This window comes from Oncorhynchus gorbuscha, linkage group LG16, assembly GCF_021184085.1.
Source record: "Oncorhynchus gorbuscha isolate QuinsamMale2020 ecotype Even-year linkage group LG16, OgorEven_v1.0, whole genome shotgun sequence".
NCBI classification, from domain to species: domain Eukaryota; kingdom Metazoa; phylum Chordata; class Actinopteri; order Salmoniformes; family Salmonidae; genus Oncorhynchus; species Oncorhynchus gorbuscha.
Genome location: NC_060188.1, coordinates 22,481,976 through 22,505,933, shown reverse-complemented (window position 1 = coordinate 22,505,933; position 23,958 = coordinate 22,481,976). Strand labels below are relative to the sequence as shown.

Below are 23,958 nucleotides of genomic sequence, written 5' to 3'. Positions count from 1 at the left end.
GTAACAGTTTAACTTCCTTCCCCTCGCCCATACCCGGGTCGAACCAGGGACCCTCTGCACACATAGACAACTGACACCCACGAAGCATCATTACCCATCGCTCCACAAAAGCCGCAGCCCTTGCAGAGCAAGGGGAACAACTACTTCAGGTCTCAGAGCGAGTGACGTCACCAATTGAAACGCTATTAGCGCGCACTACCGCTGACTAGCTATCCATTTCACATCTGTTAAATATAGTACAGGGGTCAGCAACAGGTGTCACGCGAGCTAAAACCAGCCCGTAAGTGATTTTTTTTACCCCCACCCCCTCTCAACGGTTTTTATGGAAAAAAACAATTCTTTTTTTATTTAAAATATAAAGAATTAATTTTTAAAATCATTAATTTAGGTATTCTGTACCCAAGTATTCACACAAATAAAAAAAAGTGACGAGATCATGTCTCTATGTAATCAAGGTATGAAATTATTATTTTCAAATACAATTTCTTTTTGTAATTAGTTGTGGTTAATTTGCAGTGTACAAATTATTCTAATTATGTTCCAGCTCCCGACCATCCGATCCGACAACAATCAGCCCGCTGCTGAATCTATTTGCCTGCCACTGGTATAGTGTTATGATAATAGTACAGGAATACTACAGCAGGACTAAGACAGTCTTCATGCAGTTATTACTAAGGTGTACAGAGACTTAAAACTGATGCCGCAGACATTGTTAGTGGATATTGAAGCGAAACTGGTTGAAAAGACATCAGAAACTGATGTCCTTTCAACTAGTTTTTCTCAGTTTTGGCTGCAGGAAAGAGGCTCATTTTGTGTCAATGTCCAATGACAATGTCTGTCGGAGTGTGAAGAGAGGAAGAGTCCAGGGGGACTGTTTAAACGGTCTGTTTAAACGCATTGGTTTAAACCTCAGATATGGCATAAACATTCGGAGATAACATGCATTTAGCTACTTGGCGTTTTCATAGGTGATGTACAGTAGGGTTGGACGATACACCGTATATACCAAATACCAGTGTATTTCGAAATAACCCAGGTAGGATTTTCAATATATAATTTCAATATATAATCTAAACATTAGCTGGTTAACTGAAGGTAGCTAGCGCCGATTAGTGCTAGATATTAAAATCTGTATACCGCTGAACCCCGATGTATAGTATTTAGTTTTGTTGTTTGTTTGTTTCGGACAGTACCCCATGGACAAAAACAAAGGCGTGAAGATCCCTGTCCAGCTCCGTGTCAACATGTGGCTGGGCCTCTCTGCCCACGAGAAGTTCAACAGCTTCTCAGAGGAAACCTTCAGTGTGTTCGCAGAAATGGTATTATTGTTGTTATTCACATGGGTTTTGTGGCAATGCTTTGTTTTACAGTACTAAAGTTGGTATTTTTGGCTGGTCTTTACTATGTTGATGAATCTCTTTTCCTTTACCCCCTCGTTCTCGCTCTCCCTCTTCACCCTCAGTATGAGAACCAGGCCCAGGTGTTTGGGAAGTGGGGCACCACAGGGTTGGTGTGCCGGCATAAGTTCTCTGACGTGACTGGGAAGGTGAAGCTGAAACAGGAGCGCTTCATGCCCCCCCAGGGCGTGGGAGTGGGAAGGCGAGTGGTTCGTCGACCCCGAGAGAGGGTGAGAGTGACCTGTTGGCATGCTTAAACACACACACAAACACATGTACGATGTGCGCGCACACACACACACTCATACTCACTCATACACGCATACTTATACTCATATCCACACAAACTCACTCAGGCACACAGACACACAGAAGTTTGTGGACCCTGATAGATGGTGAGCAGGAGATCTCTAGCGCTATAAATAATTGAATTTAAGTAGAAACTTCCTGTTTTCATTGTTTGTTTTCAGTAGTTTACATTTCAGTTGGACTAGCCCACCCACACGAATCTAGCTTGGTCTGGCATTGTCTGTGGTTGTGGTTAGGGAATCATCCTCTTTCCGTCTCTGTTGATGTGCAGAGAGTCATAGTACTGAGTATAGTACTCAGTACACAATAGTCCCATTTCCACCTCATCCACTCCACCTAAGTCCTCATTGTTTGCCTCTGAGTCAGGAGTGCACAACACCAGCCCCCTCATAGTACTCCTATAGAAACACTTCCCCAGACAGTTACCTCAATGATTTGGTTGATTTGACTTTCCCCCAGATACGGTTACCCCGTTGATTTGACCTTTCCCCAGACAGTTACCTCAATGATTTGGTTGATTTGACTTTTCCCCAGATACGGTTACCCCGTTGATTTGACCTTTCCCCAGACAGTTACCTCAATGATTTGGTTGATTGGACTTTTCCCCAGATACGGTTACCCCGTTGATTTGACCTTTCCCCAAACAGTTACCTCATTGATTTGACCTTTCCCCAGACAGTTACCTCAATGATTTGGTTGATTTGACCTTTCCCCAGATAGTTACCTCAATGATTTGGTTGATTTGACCTTTCCCCAGACAGTTACCTCAATGATTTGGTTGATTTGACTTTTCCCCAGATACGGTTACCCTGTTGATTTGACCTTTCCCCAGACAGTTACCTCAATGATTTGGTTGATTTGACTTTTCCCCAGATACGGTTACCCCGTTGATTTGACCTTTCCCCAGACAGTTACCTCATTGATTAGTCCTTCTGTGGCACAGTTGGTAGAGCATGGCGCTTGTAATGCCAGGGTAGTGGGTTCGATTCCCTGGACCACCCATACGTAGAATGTATGCACACATGACTGTAAGTCGCTTTGGATAAAAGCGTCTGCTAAATGGCATATATTATTATTATTATATTATTTGGTTGATTTGACCTTTCCCCAGACAGTTATCTCAATGATTTGGTTGATTTGACTTTTCCCCAGATACGGTTACCCCGTTGATTTGACCTTTCCCCAGACACAGTTACCTCATTGATTTGGTTGATTTGACCTTTTTCAAGACATTTCTTCAGTGGTTCAATCCTACCTTCTTTCCACTAGAGGTGAGCATTCCTTGTCTAAGCTCCAGCTGCCAGTACTCGATAGGTTAGTGGGATCAAGCCCGCTATTTGTGATGTGTATGTCTGTGTTTGGTTTTTACCAACCATGTGGGGACCAGAAGTCCTCACAGGGATAGTAAAAGCAGGAACATTTTGACAAGTGGGGACATTTCGCCGGTCCCCACGAGGAAAAAGGCTATTTTAGGCTTATGGGTTAGGTTTAGGGTTAGGGTTACAATTAGGGTTAGGTTTAGGGGTTAGGGTTTGGATTAGGGTTAGGGTTAGGGGTTAAGGAAAATAGAATTTTAAATGGGAATCAATTGTTTGGTCCACACATGGATAGTCAAACAAACGTGTGTGTCTGTGTTATTCAGCCTGCTAACAGAAGCAGACGCGGGGCGGGGCACACAGAGTTCACAGACGAAGTCTACCAGAACGAGACACGTTTCATTGGCGGGGAGTGGAAGGCTGCTGCCGACCCCTTCACAGATGTGGTGAGACAGAGCAACACACACAGATACACACACTATTGCTAGAGACAACCCTGTCGCCTGTACTCAGACCCCTCTATCTACAAGAGGGAAGAGGGAAGAAATATGTAACACTGAGAAGTTAAGCTGACCCCTCAATGTCACATTAATAATGAATTTTCTTACGAAAAGAGGTCAACAGAACTGAAACCATTTAGTCTGTTTCCTATGCAATTTGATCTACTAGACTAAGTAGCGACAGGTGCTCTTCCATGGATTCATTTTATGCACATATCATTTACATTTACATTTACATTTAAGTCATTTAGCAGACGCTCTTATCCAGAGCGACTTACAAATTCACTGTCTTGTTTTAAGTCATGTTTCCCTTGTCAAGAGAGCTGCATATAGCCTGGGTACCATTCCACTTTTTGTCTCTCCTTGTCATGCCAAGAATTGTAGCGAAAAATAAAATAAAAGTTGTTTCTTAATAACAGTATTTATAGTTGTTCTTAAAATTCTGGATATTGAACGTTGAAATTGCCAAATGTCCAGACTGTTTGGCATATGACACAGAGTACTAGGAATGAAAACATGTCTGGATTTTAGGCTAAGCTGCGTAGCCTTGATGTTTTCAAACTGTGATGCCTATTGTTTTGATGTCGGGGAGTTTACACAGCTACCTTTTACCACAATCGTGCTTGTTTCAATGAATCCCATATATAGAGAGGCTTAGTTAAATACTTGATAGGAGACTAGAAACCAATGTGAATCAATCCCTCCCACACAGAATACCCAGAGGGGAAAATAGAGTGCTACTTCCCTACTTTTATAAACAGTGTGTCTCTGTATTGTTTTGATGTTGTAATGTGGTGTCATTGTCACATGTTGATATACAGCCACTGTGTAATGTTGGAAGTGACTGACTGTGACTGTTCTGTGTAGAATGGGCAGAAGAGCCAGAGTCCAGGGGAGATAGAGTGTCCTGCTGGCTGGAAGTGGGAGGATGACTGGAGCTTCGACAGCAACAGGGCTGTGGATGAGAAAGGTAAAGAAGCAGTGGAATTATCCTCCTTCATAACCCAGATGATAACACTGGAATTGATATTATAATGTACTGGTGTATACTTGTTTCAATCAAACAATCAATATTGTTTAAGGATTGCATTATCATATGTAGAACTATATATATATATATACACTGTATTGTATACAATTTAATTGATACACCTCTTCTGTACTGTATTTTGACATGACCTATTATAACCAATATGATACTACAGTATAAAGCTGAATATCCTCTGACTCTATATATCGTTTGTCACTGTGTGTGTTGTATACCAGGTTGGGGGTATGGCGTCACCATTCCCCCTGATGACAAGCCCAAGTCCTGGGGAGCAGCAGAGAAGATGTACCACATACACCGCAGGAAGAGACTCTTACGACCACGCAGGAAAATAGCAGACACTAAAGCAGCACCTGAGGTGAGCGGAGGAGGAAGAAGAGAAGCTGAGGGAGGAGGAGAAGGAGGAAGGGGAGGGAGAAGGAAGAGGAGGAGTTGAAGGAAGATGAGGAGGAGGGGAAGGAGGAGAAGGAAGATGAGGAGGTAAGGGAGGAAGAGCAGGAAAAGGAGGAAGAGGAGAAGGAAGAGGAAGGGGAAGAAGGAGGGAGAAGGGGAAGAAGGAGGAGAAGAAGGGGAAGGAGGATGGAGGAGATGGAAGAGGTTATAGAAGGGGAAGAGGAGGGGAAGGAGGAAGAGAAGGAAGAGGAAAAGGAGGAAGAGTAAGGAGAAGGGGAAGGGGGAGGAGGAGGAGAAGGGAAAGGAGGATGGAGGAAAAGGAAGAGGTTATGGAAAAAGAGAGGAGGACAATGTTTAGTGTCCAGGGTAGAGTGGAAGCATGTGTGTGTCTGTATGTCAATTTCAAGTGCTAAAGTTCTAGTTCTTACACACTGGCCACTGCCTCTCTGTTGACTCTACAGAGGCGGGATCCCGGCGAAGGCTGGGAATACCTGTCCTTGATTGGCTGGAAGTTCCACAGGAAGGAGCGTTCGTCTGACACATTCCGCCGTCACCGATGGAGACGCAAGATGGCTCCGTCAGACGGGATAGGAGCATCAGCCATCTTCAGACTGGAGGGGGCGCTGGTTAGTAACTTCTTCTGAGTTCAAAAACAATTGACTACACAGGAAGGCTAGACTTAAAGTAGACTCTCAAGCCACACACATCAAAGTGCTTCATTTTACAAATGTTGTTTTTTCACGGGCAGAAGATTGACTATCAATCATCAATTTTATAATTGTTGCTCTCTCAGCTGTGTGACTGGGTTGTGGAGACAAATAAAGTACTACTTTAGCTACAAAGTGTTAGATTCTAGAGTAAAAAACTCAGACGCTTATTAAAGCTCATTTATTCACCCACTGGGTGATACAGCTGCGTAAGACAGGGAACATATTCACACAAGCACTGGTATTTAACCATTTCTACTGTGCTGAGCCCCTCATTACACATCGGAACAGCCAATCCACCTCTGTTGCTTTCTAGAAGATGAGTCATTTATGTTCTTCCTCACTTCATCTAACCTGACCTCTGCCCAAATTGCTCACACCTCCCCAACTCACGGCTGTCATGATGACTTGTACCAGCCTGTGTCTCTTCTCCTCCCATAGGATCCCTGATGGCTAACAACAACATATCCTGACAAAATGTAAACATTATACATTCCCCTCTCTCCCTCAGTGACATGAATACATGTATTTCATATCTAAAAGTCAGAACCCATCAAAAGGCTTTGGGAAACCCAGTCCATGATAATAAAATGGAATTTGGCCAAGTGCCTTTTAGTGTGTGATCTTGATTATAATATCCTCTCATTATTCTCCTCCATCTGCTCCTTCCTGCCCAGTGATCCTGGTTGGCAACGCACTCAAAAGGCCGAGATTAGACCAAGAGTTGACTCATGCCCTATTTATTTATTCACGATGGTGTGCTATTTGTGCTGCTGTACCATCATGGGCCCTATCCCGAAACAAACCCAAACCCCTAGTCCCTGGACACGTATGGAGATTCAAGAGGATTGGATAGATTTAAGCAATATCGTTATAGCTCCAGCAGGGTCCAATCATTTAAAATCTTCTATGTGTCTAGGGTTCATTTTTTTGGACTGGGCCATGGTTGTGTTATTATGTCTTGATGTCATGTCATGATGAGCTTGAGCTCAATGCACATATTTTCCTAATGGATGATCATGATAATGTAATAACTATAAAATAAAGACAAATGTATTCAACTTTCACCACTCTAGAATTACCCATCTCTCTAATGAAGGCATTGCTAGTCCTGTTCTGAACTGGTCTCTGTCTCTCTGGCTGTATTTACACAGGCAGCCCAATTCTGATCTTTTTCCCACTTATTGGCAAAAGAGCTGATCTGATTGGTCCAAAGACCAAGTAGTGGGAAGAGATCAGACTTGGGGTGTCTTTGTAAACTCAGCCTCTGTGTTTTGTCTACAGGGGGTAGATGTTGATGAGAAGGCCAGTAAGAAGGACGCTGCCAGACTGTTTGGTGCCAACACACCCACAGTTTCCTGTAACTTTGACCGTGAGTAACATTGACCTATGCCAGCTGATTGCAGACACTGATTAAGTGATTAAGGCTGTGGCCACACAGAGATAGATGAAAGAGTATAAAAAACACAAAAGCATTGGTCCCGGTTTTTCCATCAAAAAAAGTCAAATAATTTCCACATTTTGCATACGAGTTGCGTACTTTTACATACTTAACAAGATGGACAACATCAGCATTTATTTGTTGACAGATAGACATTCATAATCTCCTTAGTTCGTGAAGGTATGACTCCACTTGAAAAAACACTGGGCCAAATGTTGTTGTTTTTTACGGAGAATCTTTCTCTGGCCGCAGCCTAAATGTTGATTTCTCCTCAGATTCCTCCACTCCACTGCTCTTCCTCTCAGGAAGTCTGGGCCCACACTTTTCAGATGACATTAAATCACAATCACTCTCTCTTCAGGGTCGTATATGTACCATCTGAGGGTGTATGTCTATCAGGCCAGGAGTCTCATCGCCATGGACAGGGACAGCTTCTCAGGTGAGGAACATCAGAAAATGTAGATAAATGGATAGCTCACTTTTTTTCCACTTACCAAGCGGGATGTTACATCCAAACCATTTGTTTGTTAGCTAGTTATTGAGCACCGTCCACAATCTCCTGGCTAGCACTTTTGAAACATCTAAGCAATGCTAGTGGGAACAGACTGGGTTGTTTCCACTAGCCTTGCATGGGGAAAGAGAGAGGTGGAAGCGTAAACCTGATCCTCACAGCAGTTGTAATTGAACCACTTCGTTTGATCAATACAATGACTGTGCTCTGGTCTCCTGCTTCAGATCCCTACGCCCATGTGTCCTTCCTCCATGTGAGTAAGACCACGGAGGTCATCAGGGCCACTCTGAACCCCACCTGGGACCAGGCCCTCATCTTTAATGACATCGAGATCTATGGAGACCCCCAGACCATTGCACACAACCTCCCCAACGTGGTGCTGGAGCTCTACGACAGTGACCAGGTGGTATGTACCCTATCCTACCCTCACTTACCCTACCAGTTGTAGTGTATTAGCGACACTTAGTGGTGCAATACCAGCCGAGCACTGTACATACATGTGATACACTTATGTACATGTATGTGGTCAATGTGTGTGACCACCACTAAGTACATTTCAATGAATCCTGTGAGTCCAAGTCAATACATTACATCCGTCAATTTCCATCCACTGCCTGTTCACCTGGACTTATTCACCTGTGCCCTGTTAAGTCACATCCAGCCCTGTCTATTTCAGCAGTGTCATATTGTAAGTTCAAGAATATTTCGGTTCCATTGTTTTTGACTAGTGCAAGCAGTTGATACTTGTCTAGCTATCTGTTATTCTTCTTTTTTTAAGTGTGTATGTTGGAAGCATCTTGGATGAGTGTACTGTCCTTGAGACAAAAAATAGCAAAATAACTGTTGTGTTTCTGTTTTTCTTTACTGTTACTCTTGTACTATAAGCTAGTTCTTTTTTAAGGTTTTACTTGAAATGATCTGGATATGTGGTTGTTTTGCCTACTTTAGTTGAATGCACTGATTGCAAGTTGCTCTGAAAGAGAGTGTCTGCTAAATGTACTAAAATGTAAATGTAGATGCTACATATCCCTGTGCTATGTCCGACTCTCAGGGTAAAGACGAGGCCATGGGTCGCTGTACGTGCCCCCCTGTGGTGAAGCTGAACCTCGGCACGGTGGTCTCCCCCAAACTGCTGTGGTTCCCCGTCACCAAGAAAGGCCGCAACGCAGGAGATATGCTGGTGGCTGCTGAGCTATTGCTGAAAGACAAGGTAAAGTACTTCCCAGCTAGCACTGTCATGTTTTGTCATTTATTATCTTGTCTTGTCCCTGTGCTTCCCATTCTATTCGTTTCCCTCTGCTGGTCTTATTAGGTTCTTTCCCTTTTTCTATCCCTCTCTCTCCCCCTCCCTCTCTCACTCTCTCGCTCTCTCTTCTCTCTATCGTTCCGTTCCTGCTCCCAGCTGTTCCTATTCCCCTAATCAATCATTTAGTCTTCCCACACCTGTTCCCGATCCTTTCCCCTGATTAGAGTCCCTATTTCTTCCTTTGTGTTCCGTTCCTGTCCTGTCGGTTCCTTGTCTAGAATTCACCGTGCTGTGTTTGTGTATCGCCCTGTCGTGTCGTGTTTTCCTCAGATGCTGCGTGGTGAGCAGGTGTCTGAGTCTGTCTGGTTCAAGTGCCTTCCCGAGGCAACCTGCTGTTCACCTGCTGTTCAAGATCGAGTCTCCAGTTTGTCCTCGTCATTTCGAGTGAAAGTTGTGTTTTTTGTTTGTATTTACTTTACTGGATTAAAGACTCTGTTTTCGCCAAGTCGCTTTTGGGTCCTCTTTCACCTGCATGACAGAAGGAACCGACCAAGGAATGGACCCAGCGACTTCAGACGCTCGTTACACTGCCGTCGAGATCCAAGGAGCCATGCTCGGCAGACACGAGCAGGAATTGTCTGCTGCTCGCCATGCCGTGGAGAACCTGGCCGCTCAGGTTTCCGACCTCTCTGGACAGTTCCAGAGTCTACGTCTCGTGCCACCTGTTACTTCCTGGCCTGCCGAGCCTCCAGAACCTAGGGTTAATAACCCACCTTGCTACTCCGGGCAGCCCACTGAGTGCCGCTCCTTTCTCACGCAGTGTGAGATTGTGTTCTCTCTCCAACCCAACACATACTCTAGAGAGAGAGCTCGGGTTGCTTACGTCATTTCACTCCTTACTGGCCGGGCTCGAGAATGGGGCACAGCTATCTGGGAGGCAAGGGCTGATTGCTCTAACAAGTTCCAGAACTTTAAAGAGGAGATGATTCGGGTTTTTGACCGTTCAGTTTTTGGTAGGGAGGCTTCTAGGGCCCTGGCTTCCTTATGCCAAGGTGAACGGTCCATAACGGATTATTCTATTGAGTTTCGCACTCTTGCTGCCTCTAGTGAGTGGAACGAGCCGGCGCTGCTCGCTCGTTTTCTGGAGGGACTCCACGCAGTGGTTAAGGATGAGATTCTCTCCCGGGAGGTTCCTTCAGATGTGGACTCTTTGATTGCTCTCGCCATCCGCATAGAACGACGGGTAGATCTTCGTCACCGGGCTCGTGGAAGAGAGCTCGCATCAACGGTGTTTCCCTGCTCCGCATCGCAACCATCTCCCTCCTCTGGCTCAGAGTCTGAGCCCATGCAGCTGGGAGGGATTCGCATCTCGACTAAGGAGAGGGAACGGAGGATCACCAACCGCCTGTGCCTCTATTGCGGAGTTGCTGGACATTTTGTTAATTCATGTCCAGTAAAAGCCAGAGCTCATCTGTAAGCGGAGGGCTACAGGTGAGCGCAACTACTCAAGTCTCTCCATCAAGATCCTGTACTACTTTGTCGGTCCATCTACGCTGGACCGGTTCGGGTGCTACATGTAGTGCCTTGATAGACTCTGGGGCTGAGGGTTGTTTCATGGACGAAGCATGGGTTCGGAAACATGACATTCCTTTCAGAGAGTTAGAGAAGCCTACGCCCATGTTCGCCTTAGATGGTAGTCATCTTCCCAGTATCAGATTTGAGACACTACCTTTAACCCTCACAGTATCTGGTAACCACAGTGAGACTATTTCTTTTTTGATTTTTCGTTCACCGTTTACACCTGTTGTTTTGGGTCATCCCTGGCTAGTATGTCATAATCCTTCTATTAATTGGTCTAGTAATTCTATCCTATCCTGGAACGTTTCTTGTCATGTGAAGTGTTTAATGTCTGCCATCCCTCCCGTTTCTTCTGTCCCTACTTCTCAGGAGGAACCTGGCGATTTGACAGGAGTGCCGGAGGAATATCATGATCTGCGCACGGTCTTCAGTCGGTCCCGAGCCAACTCCCTTCCTCCTCACCGGTCGTATGATTGTAGTATTGATCTCCTTCCGGGGACCACTCCTCCTCGGGGTAGACTATACTCTCTGTCGGCTCCCGAACGTAAGGCTCTCGAGGATTATTTGTCTGTGTCTCTTGACGCCGGTACCATAGTGCCTTCTTCCTCTCCGGCCGGGGCGGGGTTCTTTTTGTTAAGAAGAAGGACGGTACTCTGCGCCCCTGCGTGGATTATCGAGGGCTGAATGACATAACGGTTAAGAATCGTTATCCGCTTCCCTTATGTCATCAGCCTTCGAGATTCTGCAGGGAGCCAGGTGCTTTACTAAGTTGGACCTTCGTAACGCTTACCATCTCGTGCGCATCAGAGAGGGGGACGAGTGGAAAACGGCGTTTAACACTCCGTTAGGGCATTTTGAGTACCGGGTTCTGCCGTTTGGTCTCGCCAATGCGCCAGCTGTTTTTCAGGCATTAGTTAATGATGTTCTGAGAGACATGCTGAACATCTTTGTTTTTGTCTATCTTGACGATATCCTGATTTTTTCTCCGTCACTCGAGATTCATGTTCAGCACGTTCGACGTGTTCTACAGCGCCTTTTAGAGAATTGTCTCTACGTAAAGTCTGAGAAGTGCTCTTTTCATGTCTCCTCCGTTACTTTTCTCGGTTCCGTTATTTCCGCTGAAGGCATTCAGATGGATTCCGCTAAGGTCCAAGCTGTCAGTGATTGGCCCGTTCAAGGTCACGTGTCGAGTTGCAGCGCTTTTTAGGTTTCGCTAATTTCTATCGGCGTTTCATTCGTAATTTCGGTCAAGTTGCTGCCCCTCTCACAGCTCTTACTTCTGTCAAGACGTGTTTTAAGTGGTCCGGTTCCGCCCAGGGAGCTTTTGATCTTCTAAAAGAACGTTTTACGTCCGCTCCTATCCTCGTTACTCCTGACGTCACTAGACAATTCATTGTCGAGGTTGACGCTTCAGAGGTAGGCGTGGGAGCCATTCTATCCCAGCGCTTCCAGTCTGACGATAAGGTTCATCCTTGCGCTTATTTTCTCATCGCCTGTCGCCATCTGAGCGCAACTATGATGTGGGTAACCGTGAACTGCTCGCCATCCGCTTAGCCCTAGGCGAATGGCGACAGTGGTTGGAGGGCGACCGTTCCTTTTGTCGTTTGGACAGACCATAAGAACCTTGAGTACATCCGTTCTGCCAAACGACTTAATGCCCGTCAAGCTCGTTGGGCGTTGTTTTTCGCTCGTTTCGAGTTTGTGATTTCTTACCGTCCGGGTAGCAAGAACACCAAGCCTGATGCCTTATCCCGTCTGTTTAGTTCTTCTGTGGCTTCTACTGATCCCGAGGGGATTCTTCCTTATGGGCGTGTTGTCGGGTTAACAGTCTGGGGAATTGAAAGACAGGTTAAGCAAGCACTCACGCACACTGCGTCGCCGCGCGCTTGTCCTAGTAACCTCCTTTTCGTTCCTGTTTCCACTCGTCTGGCTGTTCTTCAGTGGGCTCACTCTGCCAAGTTAGCTGGTCATCCCGGTGTTCGAGGCACTCTTGCGTCTATTCGCCAGCGCTTTTGGTGGCCGACTCAGGAGCGTGACACGCGCCGTTTCGTGGCTGCTTGTTCGGACTGCGCGCAGACTAAGTCGGGTAACTCTCCTCCTGCCGGTCGTCTCAGACCGCTCTCCATTCCTTCTCGACCATGGTCTCACATCGCCCTAGACTTCATTACCGGTCTGCCTTTGTCTGCGGGGAAGACTGTGATTCTTACGGTTGTCGATAGGTTCTCTAAGGCGGCACATTTCATTCCCCTCGCTAAACTTCCTTCCGCTAAGGAGACGGCACAAATCATTATCGAGAATGTATTCAGAATTCATGGCCTCCCGTTAGACGCCGTTTCAGACAGAGGCCCGCAATTCACGTCACAGTTTTGGAGGGAGTTCTGTCGTTTGATTGGTGCGTCCGTCAGTCTCTCTTCCGGGTTTCATCCCCAGTCTAACGGTCAAGCAGAGAGGGCCAATCAGACGATTGGTCGCATACTACGCAGCCTTTCTTTCAGAAACCCTGCGTCTTGGGCAGAACAGCTCCCCTGGGCAGAATACGCTCACAATTCGCTTCCTTCGTCTGCTACCGGGTTATCTCCGTTTCAGAGTAGTCTGGGTTACCAGCCTCCTCTGTTCTCATCCCAGCTTGCCGAGTCCAGCGTTCCCTCCGCTCAAGCGTTTGTCCAACGTTGTGAGCGCACCTGGAGGAGGGTGAGGTCTGCACTTTGCCGTTACAGGGCACAGACTGTGAGAGCCGCCAATAAACGCAGGATTAAGAGTCCAAGGTATTGTTGCGGCCAGAGAGTGTGGCTTTCCACTCGCAACCTTCCTCTTACGACAGCTTCTCGTAAGTTGACTCCGCGGTTCATTGGTCCGTTCCGTGTCTCCCAGGTCGTCAATCCTGTCGCTGTGCGACTGCTTCTTCCGCGACATCTTCGTCGCGTCCATCCTGTCTTCCATGTCTCCTGTGTTAAGCCCTTTCTTCGCACCCCCGTTCGTCTTCCCTCCCCCCTCCCGTCCTTGTCGAGCGCACCTATTTACAAGGTACATAAGATCATGGACATGCGTTCTCGGGGACGGGGTCACCAATACTTAGTGGATTGGGAGGGTTACGGTCCTGAGGAGAGGAGTTGGGTTCCGTCTCGGGACGTGCTGGACCGTTCACTCATTGATGATTTCCTCCGTTGCCGCCAGGATTCCTCCTCGAGTGCGCCAGGAGGCGCTCGGTGAGTGGGGGGGTACTGTCATGTTTTGTCATTTATTATCTTGTCTTGTCCCTGTGCTTTCCCTTCTGTTCGTTTCCCTCTGCTGGTCTTATTAGGTTCTTTCCCTTTTTCTATCCCTCTCTCTCCCCCTCCCTCTCTCACTCTCTCGCTCTCTCTTCTCTCTATCGTTCCGTTCCTGCTCCCAGCTGTTCCTATTCCCCTAATCAATCATTTAGTCTTCCCACACCTGTTCCCGATCCTTTTCCCTGATTAGAGTCCCTATTTCTTCCTTTGTGTTCCGTTCCTGTCCTGTCGGTTCCTTGTCTAGAATTCACCGTGCTGTGTTTGTGTATCGCCCTGTCGTGTCGTGTTTTCCTCAGATGCTGCGTGGTGAGCAGGTGTCTGAGTCTGCTAGGTTCAAGTGCCTTCCCGAGGCAACCTGCTGTTCAAGATCGAGTCTCCAGTCGGTTCTCGTCATTACGAGTGGAAGTTGTGTTTTTTGATTGTATTTTACTTTACTGGATTAAAGACTCTGTTTTCGCCAAGTCGCTTTTGGGTCCTCATTCACCCGCATAACAGAAGGATCCGACCAAGAATGGACCCAGCGACTATGGATTCTCTCTACTCTACTCTCGAGTTCCAGGGAGCGATGCTCGGCAGACACGAGCAGGAATTGTCTGCTGCTCGGCATGCCGTTGAGACCCTGGCCGCTCAGGTCTCCGACCTCTCAAGACAGTATCAGAGTCTTCGTCTCGTGTCACCAGCTACTTCCGGTTCTTCCGAGCCTCCGGAACCTAGGGTTAATAACCCACCTTGTTATTCTGGGCAGCCCACTGAGTGCCGCTCCTTTCTCACCCAGTGTGATATCGTGTTCTCTCTCCAACCCAACACATACTCAAGAGAGAGAGCTCGGATTGCCTACGTCATATCACTCCTTACTGGTCGGGCTCGGCAGTGGGGCACAGCTATCTGGGAGGCAAGCGCTGAGTGTACTAACAATTATCTGAACTTTAAAGAGGAGATGATAAGGGTTTTTGATCGCTCAGTTTTTGGGAAAGAAGCTTCCTGGTCCCTGTCTTCCCTATGTCAAGGTAATCGATCCATAACGGATTACTCAATAGAGTTTCGCACTCTTGCTGCCTCCAGTAACTGGAACGAGCAGGCGTTGCTCGCTCGTTTTCTGGAGGGACTCCACGCTAAGGTTAAGGATGAGATTCTCTCTCGGGAGGTTCCATCCAGCGTGGATTCTTTGATTGAACTCGCTATTCGCATTGAACGACGGGTAGATCTTCGTCACCGAGCTCATAGAAGAGAGCTCGCGTTAACTGTGTCTCCCCTCTCTCCGACACTACCGTCTTTCCCCACTGACTCAGGTGTTGAGCCCATGCAGCTGGGGGTATTCGCATCTCGACTAAGGAGAGGGAACGGAGAATCACCAACCGCCTCTGTCTCTATTGCGGTTCCGCTGGTCATTTTGTCATGTCATGTCCAGTTAAAGGCCAGAGCTCATCAGTAAGCGGAGGGCGACTGATAAGCGCTACTAGACGGTCCTCTCCGTCAAGTACATGTACTACCTTACCGGTCCATCTACGCTGGACCGGATCGGCAGCTTCCTGCAGTGCATTAATAGACTCTGGGGCAGAGGGCTGTTTTATGGACGAAGCCTGGGCGCGGGAACATGACATTCCTCTCAGACAGTTAGGGAGCCCACGGTCATGTTTGCCTTGGATGGTAGTCCTCTCCCCAGTATATTATGTGAAACACTACCTTTAACCCTCACTGTATCTGGTAACCATAGTGAGACCATTTCTTTTTTGATTTTTTGTTCACCTTTTACACCTGTTGTTTTGGGTCATCCCTGGCTAGTGTGTCATAATCCTTCTTTTGATTGGTCTAGTGGTTCTGTCCTTTCCTGGAGCGTTTCTTGTCATGTGAAGTGTTTAATGTCTGCTATTTCTCCTGTTTGTTCTGTCCCCTCTTCTCAGGAGGAACCTGGTGATTTGACAGGAGTGCCGGAGGAATATCATGGTCTGCGCACGGTCTTCAGTCGGTCCAGAACCAACTCCCTTCCTCCTCACCGGTCGTATGATTGTTGTTCTGATCTCTTTAAGAAGCGTTTTGCATCCGCTCCTATCCTTGTTGCACCTGACGTCACTAAACAGTTTTTTGTTGAGGTTGACGCGTCGGGGGTGGGCGTGGGAGCCATTCTGTCCCAGCGCTCCGATACTGACGATGGGGTCCACCCTTGTGCGTATTTTTCTGCTTCTGCTCCTGGTCTTGCTGGGTCACAGTCTGTCCCCAGCCACCGCCTCTCTCCTGCCTCTACTCCTGGCCTTGCTGTGTCACAGTCTGTCCCCAGCCAGCGCCTCTCTCCTGCCCCTACTCCTGGCCTTGCTGTGTCACAGTCTGTCCCCAGCCACCGCATCTCTCCTGCCCCTACTCCTGGCCTTGCTGTGTCTGTCTGTCCTCAGCCAGCGCCTCTCTCCTGCCCCTACTCCTGGCCTTGCTGTGTCACAGTCTGTCCCCAGCCACCGCCTCTCTCCTGCCCCTACTCCTGGCCTTGCTGTGTCACAGTCTGTCCTCAGCCACCGCCTCTCTCCTGGTCCTGGTCTTAGCCTTGCGGTGTCTCAGTCTGTCCCAAGTCGTCACTCTCCTGGCCTGTTTGGTCCTGATAGCTCAAACTCTTACAGTTCTCTACCCGTGTCTCATTGTTTTTTAGAGTAGTACCCTAGTTTCCCTTTTTTTTTCGTTTTTCCGTTACGGTCCTGAGGAGAGGAGTTGGGTTCTTTCTCGGGACGTGCTGGACCGTTTGATCTATGATTTCCTCCGTTGCCGCCAGTGTTCCTCCTCGAGAGCGCCAGGAGGCGCTCGGTGAGTGGGGGGGTACTGTCATGTTTTGTCATATATTGTCTTGTCATTATGCTTTCCCTTCTGTTCGTTTCCCTCTGCTGGTCTTATTAGGTTCTTTCCCTCTTTCTATCCCTCTCTCTCCCCCTCCCTCTCTCACTCTCCCGCTCTCTCTTCTCTCTATCGTTCCGTTCCTGCTCCCAGCTGTTCCTATTCCCCTAATCAATCATTTAGTCTTCCCACACCTGTTCCCGATCCTTTTCCCTGATTAGAGTCCCTATTTCTCTCCTTGTTTTCCGTTCCTGCCCTGTCGGATCCTATCTATTGTTCACCGTGCTGTGTTTGTGTATCGCCCTGTCGTGTCGTGTTTCCCTCAGATGCTGCGTGGTGAGCAGGTGTCTGAGTCTGCTAGGTTCAAGTGCCTTCCCGAGGCAACCTGCTGTTCAAGATCGAGTCTCCAGTCGGTTCTCGTCATTACGAGTGGAAGTTGTGTTTTTTGATTGTATTTTACTTTACTGGATTAAAGACTCTGTTTTCGCCAAGTCGCTTTTGGGTCCTCATTCACCCGCATAACACTAATGATCAATTAGCCTTTTAAAATGATAACCTTAGATTAGCACAACATGCCAGTGGAACACATGAGTGATGGTTGCTGATAATGTGCCTCTATACGCCCATGTAGATATTCAATTTAAAAAATCTGCTGTTTCCAGCTAGTAATTTACCACATGAACAATGTCTACACTGTATTTCTGATCATTTGATGTTATTTTAATGGACAAAAAATGTGCTTTTCTTTCAAAAACAAAGGCATTATTAAGTGACTCCAAACTTTTGAAAGGTTGTGTATATGCAGTGGGAAATCAACAAAGTGAGGGAGTCCAGGTGAGTCCAATGAGCGCAGCTGCGCGTAAGGATGGTAACAGTTGCGTATGATGACGGGTAGCCTGACGCCCACCAAGAACGCCAGGGAGGGGGAGCGGGAGCAGGCGTGACACTGTCTGTCTCTGTCTGTCTGTCTGTCTGTCTGTCTGTCTGTCTGTCTGTCTGTCTGTCTGTCTGTCTGTCTGTCTGTCTGTCTGTCTGTCTGTACGACTGTCTGTCTGTACGACTGTCTGTACGACTGTCTGTCTGTCTGTCTGTACGTCTGTCTGTCTGTCTGTCTGTCTGTCTGTCTGTCTGTCTGTCTGTCTGTCTGTCTGTCTGTCTGTCTGTCTGTCTGTCTGTCTGTCTGACTGTCTGTCTGTCTGTCTGTCTGTCTGTCTGTCTGTCTGTCTGTCTGTCTGTCTGTCTGTCTGTCTGTCTGTACGACTGTCTGTCTGTCTGTCTGTACGACTGTCTGTCTGTCTGTCTGTACGACTGTCTGTCTGTCTGTCTGTACGACTGTCTGTCTGTCTGTCTGTCTGTACGACTGTCTGTCTGTCTGTCTGTACGACTGTCTGTCTGTCTGTCTGTACGACTGTCTGTCTGTCTGTCTGTCTGTACGACTATCTGTCTGTCTGTCTGTCTGTACGACTGTCTGTCTGTCTGTCTGTACGACTGTCTGTCTGTCTGTCTGTCTGTCTGTCTGTCTGTCTGTCTGTCTGTCTGTCTGTCTGTCTGTCTGTCTGTCTGTCTGTCTGTCTGTCTGTCTGTCTGTCTGTACGACTGTCTGTCTGTCTGTCTGTCTGTACGACTGTCTGTCTGTCTGTACGACTGTCTGTCTGTCTGTACGACTGTCTGTCTGTCTGTCTGTACGACTGTCTGTCTGTCTGTACGACTGTCTGTCTGTCTGTACGACTGTCTGTCTGTCTGTACGACTGTCTGTCTGTACAACTGTCTGTCTGTACAACTGTCTGTACGACTGTCTGTCTGTACAACTGTCTGTACGACTGTCTGTCTGTACAACTGTCTGTCTGTACAACTGTCTGTAATACTTTCAGTTATACAGGTCTATCAGTCCAACTTTTCCACTGTGTCTCTGATCCGTTGAAATTATGATTCATGCCTTTTAATTGCCTGTAGTTGCCCAGTTCAGCTCAACTTTTATTTTGGCCTAATCCAGCCACCACTAGAGAATGCTATTGTATTGCATGCTATAATAATTCTATAACGTCACAAAACAGCTCAGGGACCAACCAGTGGAGGGATCAGCTGAAGCCCTCCCAGATCCTGGAGAACCTGGCCAGACTGAGAGGGATCCCTTCACCCAGCACCTCCGCTGACGGCAGCACTCTCTCCTTCGGGGGGAAAGACTACAGCCTGCTGGACTTTGGTACAGAAAACCATTAAGGAGCAAACCACACGTTGTTAGCAAGGCAAGAGTTGTGTTAATAACTTGAGGGATGTGTAAATCACTTTAGACCTCCATGTAAACCATCCATTTCAAGAAGAGGTACATTCAGTTCTATTAGAGGAGTTCCACAGATAAAGCAGAAAGAATATTACTTTAAAAAAAATACATTTGGCATTTTACTTCAACCACAACATAGTGAATGTGTTAGTCATCTGAACGTCAACCCAAACTTCTGTCTCCTGACTGAGTTGTGTGTCCTGTCGCTAGAGGCCAACAGAGTCATCCACCAGCACCTGGGTCCAGCCAGGGAGAGGATGGCCCTGCATGTCCTCAGTAAACAGGGTCTGGTGCCAGAGCATGTGGAAACCAGGACTCTCTACAGTACTTACCAACCTACACTGTCCCAGGTTAGTACCTTACACTTTCTAATACTTTCTAATAGCCATCATTGTAAGCCAATGTAAATGTTTATAAGTGCTTCATAAAGTTTATAAGCATGTAAAAATAAGCATGCTTATAATTTATTATAGTTATTATAAAGTGTTTCCTTATTGCCCTCATGAAACGTCCAAACATGTACTGCATTATCAGGCCACAGAAAAAAAAGAAGTTCAAGTCTATACGAGGTGTTTGTTTGTTGCATGACAACATGACATTGTCTAGAGCAGTGCTTCTCAAACCTCACCTCGGGGACCCCCATATGTTTCACCATTTTGTTGTAGCTCTGAACTAGCACACCTGATTCAAGTAGTAAGGGCTTGATGTTGATGTTGAGTTGACAAGTTGAATCAGCTCTGCTAGCTCTGGGGGTTCCCCAAGGAGAGATTTGAGAAAGGCTGGTCTAGGGAATACTTACCAATTGTATTGGCTCTCACTCTCCCCATTGTTAGGGAAAGATTCAGATGTGGGTGGACATCTTCCCCAAGAGCCTGGGTTTACTGGGACCTCCCTGCCACATTACTCCACGCCAAGCCAAGTAGTGAGGGCCTTTATTACATTAATTAAAAAATTAAAAAAACCTGCACAGTCAAAATCATATTTTTCATCATATTTGATGATAATTGGTTAAAACCAGATCAAAGTAGGATGACCAACGTATGAGAAAGTTACTGGTGGTGGTACATTGATGAAGTTTGATCATACACTTACTGGCTTCCTCCTCTATGTTAAAAACTTGAACTCAGGAGGTAGGGTTAATTGAGGCTTTATATGACATCACATACATTTTTATTCACCTCCTTTTAATACACCAATGGTAACATCTTATTCTCTTACCTAATTGAAATAAGTACCACCTTGTAACCATCATCGCGGGGGGGGGGTTTACATAGCTAGCTAGCTAGTCAATTGGTGACAAAATTTGACTGCAGAATTAGTGTTTTCCCCATCTATAGCAAAGTTACTTATAGGTTTCCTCTTTCATTTATGTTAGCTAGTTAATGGCTAGCTAGGTCATCAGCCAGCATGGGGAAAAAAGGGGGAAGGGTCATTCAAAACTTCTACTCAGTTGTCATGGCAACACATCTGTCAGTACTGCTATGAACTGCAACAGAAGAGACGTGCCAAATAGGAGATAAGAGGTTAAGAAGTAAGTCTCAAGTCTTAGCACTCAAGTCCCAAGTCAAGACAGGCAATTCCGAGTCAAGTCTCGAAGTAAAGACCGACAAGTCTCAAGTCAAGTCTTAAACTTTGAGTTTCGAGTCCTAAACAAGTCATAATGTGCTCTTCACCAATTGTAATACCATTTCATATTTTTAACAAGATAAATAGTTAGTATGTTACATTTATGCAAATCATGAATGCTTTAAAAAAAATATATACAGTTGAAGTCAGAATTTTACATACACTTCGGTTGAAGTCATTAAAACAAATTTTTCAACCACTCCACAAATTTGTTGTTAACAAATATAGTTTTGGCAAGTCGGTTAGGATATCTACTTTGTGCATGACACAAGTAAGTTTTCTAATAATTGTTTACATTCAGATTATTTCACTTATAATTCACTGTATCACAATTCCAGTGGGTCAGAAGTTTACATACACTAAATTGACTGTGCCTTTAAATCAAACAGCTTGGAAAATTCCAGAAAATGTAATGGCTTTAGAAGCTTCTGATAAGCTAATTGACCTAATTTGAGTCAATTGGAGGTATACCTGTGGATGTATTTCAAGGCCTACCTTCAAACTCAGTGCCTCTTGACATCATGGGAAAATCCAAATAAATCAGCCAAGACCTCAGAAAAAAAATTGTAGACCTCCACAAGTCTGGTTCATCCTTGGGAGCAATTTCCAAACGCCTGAAGGTACCATGTTCATTTGTACAAACAATAGTACGCATGTACAAACACTATGGGACCACGAAGCAGTCATACCGCTCAGGAATGAGACGCGTTTTGTCTCCTAGAGATGATCGTACATTGGTGCGAAAAGTGCAAACCAATCCCAGAACAACAGCAAAGGACCTTGTGAAGATGCTGGAGGTCCTTGTGAAGATGCTGGAGGAAACAGGTACAATGTATCTATATCCACAGTAAAACAAGTCTTATATCGACATGACCTGAAAGGCAGCTCAGCAAGGAAGAAGCCACTGCTCCAAAACCGCCATAAAAAAGCCAGACTACGGTTTGCAACTGCATACGGGGACAAATATTGTACTTTTTGGAGAAATGTCCTCTGGTCTGATGAAACAAAAATAGAACTGTTTAGCCATAATGACCATTGTTATGTTTGGAGGAAAAAGGGAGAGGCTTGCAAGCCAAAGAACACCATCCCAACCGTGAAGCACAGGGGTGGCAACAGCATGTTGTGGGGGTGCTTTGCTGCAGGAGGGACTGGTGCACTTCACAAAATAGATGGCATCATGAGGCTGGGAAATTATGTGGATATATTGAAGCAACATCTCCAGGCAACATTCAGGAAGTTAAAGCATGGTCACAAATGGGTCTTCCAAATGGGCAATGACCCCAAGCATACTTCCAAAGTTGTGGCAAAATGGCTCAAGGACAACAAAGTCAAGGTATTGGAGTGGCCATCACAAAGCCTTGACCTCAATCCCATAGGAAATTTGTGGGCAGAACTGAAAAAGCATGTGCGAGCAAGGAGGCCTACAAACCTGACTCATTTACACCAGCTCTGTCAGGAGGAATGGGCCAAAATTGACCCGACTATTTGTGGTAAGCTTATGGAAGGCTACCTGAAACGTTTGACCCAAGTTAAACAAATTAAAGGCAATGCTACCAAATACTAATTGAGTGTATGTAAACTTCTGACCCACTGGGAATGTGATCAAAGAAATAAAATCTGAAATAAATAATTCTCTCTACTATTATTCTGACATTTCACATTCTTAAAATAAAGTGGTATCCTTACTGACTTAAGACGGGAAATTTTTACTAGGATTAAATGTCAAGAATTGTGAAAAACTGAGTTTAAATGTATTTGGCTCAGGTGTATGTAATCTTCCGACTTCAAATGTGTATTTTGGTGACCCATAAGGCTATTTTAAATGGGAATCAGGATGACTGTGCGTGAATTGTGTCAATCTCATAGACTGTCAGTTCTTGCATTCTTGCATCAGTTCTGCTTATGAACTTGGTGGTTACATTCCCACATCACACCTTTACATTTACCAAACAAAGTGGCAGTGTTCGGCTGTTTATTGAAATGGTAGATTGAGCCTTTAAGTGTGTGATATTTTTCAACAGGTACTTCATGCGGGCTATCGTCTGGAACACCACTGATGTCATACTAGATGAGACCAGCATCACCGGAGAGAATATGAGTGACATTTACGTCAAAGGGTACGGCAGAGCATGATTGTCTACTCAATGGTACAGTATTGAGTGATTGGCTACTCATACAGATCATACTGTATTACTGATCAAGCAAGGGCAGTGAACCCTACATTTTAAGTGTGCAAAAAATAAGTGAAAACCATGTGCACAGCTGTCCACATACTTTTGATCTTGGTGCTGGTTCTAGCAGGAAAACAACGGTGTCCAAAACAAATGTTAAAAAAATACACACAACCAACTTTGACTTCATAATTATGTTGAAATCTTTTCATTGCAGAGTGCATGAGAGTGTGCCCCATTGCCGACTCGATTGGTGGCATACAGTAAACAGGAAATTGATAGAGAAATAATGAGGTATGGTTGATCGAGTAAATAGGCGCAAGAGCAGAAGTGTCAAACTCATTTTGCCTTGGAGGCCGCATTCGGCGCTCAACGAGGTCTGAAGGGACGCACTGAATATTTGTTTTAATTCCTCGCCGTCAAAACTTGCAAATAAATAGTGCTCTAGCCATTGTTTTGGGAATTTCCGATGACTGTCTAGCTTTCATTTTGGTGATTATAGCGAGCTGGAAACAGTCAAGAAACTGTATGAATGTGGGTCCATTATCATTACTACACTGTTTAAATGTGATTTTAGTCATTTTAAAGTATATTTATTTACAGGTGGATTCCAGGTATGGAGGAGGACAAGCAGAAGACAGACTTCAACTGGCGGTTTGTCTTTGGCTTCGACTACCTGCCCGCAGAGCAACTTTGCCTCGTTTCCAGAAAAGTGCGTTTGAAGAGATTTATTGTATTATTTATTGCCTTTATTTAGCAGACACTTTTATCCAAAGTGACTTAGTCATGTGTGTTGTACATACATTTTATGTATGGTACCAGGAATCAAACCCACTATTCTGGTGTTGCAAGCGCCATACCCTACCAACTGAGCTAACACATTCTCTTTTACAGTTATGTAAACAGTTATGTTATCTAAAGTGAAACCTTTTGACAAATGAAGTCAAAGTTTGACAGTAAATAATAGTTTCAGAAACGGATATGTTGGGTAGATGTTGAGCTCCAGACTTATATCCAAATGTGTTTGTTTGGTTTGTTGTCAGGAGCATTTTTGGAATCTGGACCAAACCGAGTTTCGGACCCCCCCCAAAGTTGATCGTCCAGATTTGGGACAACGACAAATTCTCACTGGATGACTACCTGGGTAAGATACATTTATTTCCACTGATCTAAACTAACTGATACAAAGTGTTTCTCTTTTTCTCATCGCCCGATGTCTCCAAAATTCTGACTGACTGGTTTGAATTCATTTATATTTATTGTCCATGAAGACAATAACAAGAAACATCCATCAGCATTTGAAAACCAATCTTATTTCAACCCAGGTCTGCAGTACATAACATATAATGGT

The 23,958-nt window shown here is 45.6% G+C and overlaps 1 pseudogene; it reads left to right on the top strand.

Moving 5' to 3' along the window:
• The window catches only part of LOC123999734, a 64,401-nt pseudogene that overhangs the window by 36,735 nt on the left and 3,708 nt on the right, over positions 1 to 23,958 (top strand).